Raw genomic sequence first — 3,916 nt, forward strand, 5'->3', positions numbered from 1 at the left:
AGCAAAGAGTAGAAGGAAAAAATGACTTTTAACCACCTTTTCCTGGCTTTCTGGTGAAATCAATGCAAGCTCTTCTACAGCTCCTTAATTAACTGTTCACTTGCTAATGTAGACTTTAATAAAAAGCTAAATGTTTTCTTTTTAAATCAGAGGAGAAGCCAGGAAATTACAATCAATATTTTAACTATTTCCTATTTGTTTCCACTGTGTTTCTCAGAAATGCTTGCTAGTAACGACATTCCAGAGAAAATTAAAATTGCTTAAGAACTCAGGGAAGAGAAAGAATTGAATCGGTTTGCTAAGGACTTTCTTCTGCTGTCCCAGTAGAAGATGCTCACCATGGTGTTGCCTTTTCACCTGGCACAGATTCACCTTTTGCCAGACATCCAGAGCTCTTGCAAAGAAGCCAGGCATCTTCCTTCAGGGGTTTGGATGTCCAGCCAGAGCCTGAGTTGTCACTTGAATGTGCTGCATTTTTTTTAGATTCAATCCCAGGCTCCTGACTCTGTGGGCATTTAGGATAATAATAACAACAGCACCCTCTTATTTGAAGGCTAATAAGCTCTTGGCCAGTCTCTTAGCTCCTTTCATGCTTAGGGTTAACTTAGGGTTAACTCACTCGATGGTTGTTTGTCCCTTTGTGCTTGGGTGGGACCTTAAGGAAGAGGGAATGTTTGACAGAGGACAGCAATTAACTTTGTGGCTGAACAAGAGGCAGAGAAAAATCAGTAAGCAACTAGAAATAATACATTTCTAACAGCTCCACACAGCAACCTACTTCCTCTAGCTAGGCGGGATATCCTAAAGTCTCCACTACCAACTGGGGAATCAAACATTCAAACCACGAACCTTTGGAGGATATTTCAGAGTCAAATCATAACAGCTGAATACCCTGCCAAGGGTGACCCACAGGCATGAGAGAGCGTGACCATTCCAAAACAAGGCAGAAACTACCACCATGATTTGGTGTTACAGAAAACAAACAAAAACCTGGGAGAGTCAGGAGATGGTACAGTTTGCATTTAGTGTCATCAGCAGTAGGATTCATAAGAGGCAAGGGAAGAAAGGAGGGAAGATGGACAGAGCAACCAGGTATGTTTTCCAACTTTTAATCAACATATAACTCCTCCCTGGGCTCTACCTGGACAGCCCCACCTCCAAAACAGAATTCCAGAGGCTACCCAGTTAACCCCTCCCCCCACCATTTGTCATGTGAACTTTCAAACACTTGGCATGTGTTCACAGGAACCTGACTGAATAACGGGTGGCTGCTGATTGTTTTCAAATCCATGAAGGTCCAGGTTTGGGTCAGACCTAAGGCAGGGCCTATATATGCCTTGGCATAGTGCCCCTGGACTCCAATAGCTCATCCTTGAGGCTTTGACAGTCTCTCAGTAGCAGAGCCAGGAGCTTCCTGAGGGTAGGGGGTCTCAGTTCCTTGAGACTTCTATGAGATTCCTCTCTTTGTGCATGTATACTCATAAGCCAGTACTGTATCCACTAAGCAGGTGGCCACACACCCAACTTCGAAATAAAAATGCTTAGTGCTCTGCCACTGTAAGATGTGTGCCACTGAGTACATGCCTTTATGTTTCAGAGCCCAGCATTTCAATATCTGGAACCTGATACATATATTCCTGAAGGTAAGGCAAAGTATCTAGAAAAATGGATGGAAATATTCTGCTAGCTTAAGACTCAGGACTGCATTATAGGTGACAAAAGAACCCTGGTTGTCTTCACTCATCTCCATTTTTTACCAACCTTGGAGTTACCCTAGATGACAACCATGATGAACCCATGTTTCCAACAGTAACTGATAGACGTACTCTCTGTCCCTTCATGGCTACTTGGAAGACAGCCACCTATGCATCTGGGCTCAAGTGTCCCTTGATGCCATCAAGGCATCAAGATTCCATGGTACTAACATCAAGCTCCTTGCTTGACTTTCATCCTTCTTAACACTTGTTTAGGTCGTAGTCCTCTTGAAAAATGTAATGACTGCTATGTGTCTCTTTTCTAGGGTGTGCACAATCCTGTGGCCAGCATCCCCTCCCCCAGCTTCCTAGAAAGCTCCAGGAAAAACAGAACCTAGGAACAGTCACTCAGAAGAGATGCCATACCAGTCAGAGTGGACACCCCAGAAGTACATAAAGCAGGCTCAGGTTTGCCCTCCTGGGATGTTACTTACAGAGGCTAGCTGCTGCTGAGTGCTGGGGAGAAAACAAAGCAGGGAAAGGGAGAGGAAGTGCCAGAGATGGGCGTAGGGCTTTGAAATGTTAAACAGGGTGTCCAGGTGACATTTATATCAAGAATAAAGGAAATGAGGGAGCTGGCCTGTCTGGGGGAAGTGAATTCCAGCCCTAGAGAAGAGCTAATGCAAAGGCCCTAAGGTGGGAAGGTAACTAGCCTGTTGAAGAAGGGTCAGGAGGCTCTTTCAGGGTGATTCATAGCCATGGAGGAGGTAGGGAGGTGTGTCCCATGTGGCCAGGAGAAGCCCTTCAGTTTTGTACAGTGCTATGGAAAGCCAATACAGCATTTTGCATAGCAGGAAGCAGAGGGGTCTACTAGAGGAAAGGGCCTGGGCAAGCTTGCCCCTGGAGTGAGCCAATAGGAGATTCAGGAATCTGGAATCACAGGATATCCACAAAGGAACAGAAAAGATTGAAATTGTGGCTTTGTTTTGAGGCCAGAATTTCTGTGGGACTAGATAGGGAATATGGCTAAAAGAAGAACCATTGAAGGTTCCAAGGAAATGTGTGGCCTTGAGCTTCGATCTTGAGCTATGGCTAGGAAGGCTAAGGGTCCAGCAGGAGCCTGGCTAAGTTGGGTTTATGTGTAGTTTTAGATAACTAGTAGTGCCAGGCACTTAGCTTTAGGACAGGTATAGCTGTCATCTGTACATCCCTAGACACTTTGGAAGAATAGTCATCCCTTCCTTCCTGGGGGAAGCAGAGAGACTTAGGGCTCGAGTGGTATAGCATCAGGAGTAGAACTTTGCCTTCTACCTTCTTGGCTACAGCATATTTAAAAGATAAAAGTCCAATCCCTTGGACAATGCCCCACAGTGCCTTGGCTATCTTCCTCCTTTTAACTTGGTTTAATTAGATACTTTTTAAGAGATTCTCAAGCTCTCTCAGCCAAAGGAGTCCTAGGAGAAATCTCTATGTAAGCCCTGAGGGTGGGGCTGCCCAGTGGAACAGTGCTCTCTCTCTCTCTCTCTCTCTCTCTCTCTCTCTCTCTCTCTCTCTCTCTCTCTCTCTCTCTCTCCTCACTAGCAATCCACAGCCTTTGCTGGCAACTGCAGGTCCAAAGTAGAAAGGATTGGACCCAGCCTTAATGTATTCCTACCAAAGGGGCAGGCTGAGGAATGTACCCCCTTTGCCCATTGGATGCTTCATGCCTTCAGTATCTAGCATCTGTGCCTTTGGGCCCAGACCGAGCTAGGTCACCACAGAACTTTCTTAAGAGCTTAGAAAAGACAGCTCTGCTGGGTAGCACCAAAGAAGCCCACCAGGGGATGTTTTTGTTGATTTTAGATGTTTTGACCCCCTCCCTCCGGACTGTACAATGTCCTTGGGCTAGGGAAGAGATGAAAGGAGGAGCTGAGTGGGCGGCAGCCCCACCCCTTTATGGCCCTGAACTCCCTCAATCAGGCAGACAAGCTGCATGTTGCTACTAAGAGATACCTGCGGGAGCTCAGTGCTAGCTGAGCTGTGGGAGTAGTTACACATTCCCCTGAGGTGCTCAGCCTCTGTTACTACTGCTCCTGCAGCAGCAGCTGCTTCTGCTACTGCCAGGGATAATTCAGGTTAGTAATGTGGCTGGGTTGGGTACCTTAAAGAAGGGGTGCAGCCCACTACCAGGGAGGAGGGAGGGAGGGAGAGAGGGAGGGGGAGGGAGGGGAGAGAGAGAGAGA

This window comes from Mastomys coucha, chromosome X (assembly GCF_008632895.1).
Source record: "Mastomys coucha isolate ucsf_1 chromosome X, UCSF_Mcou_1, whole genome shotgun sequence".
NCBI classification, from domain to species: Eukaryota; Metazoa; Chordata; class Mammalia; order Rodentia; family Muridae; genus Mastomys; species Mastomys coucha.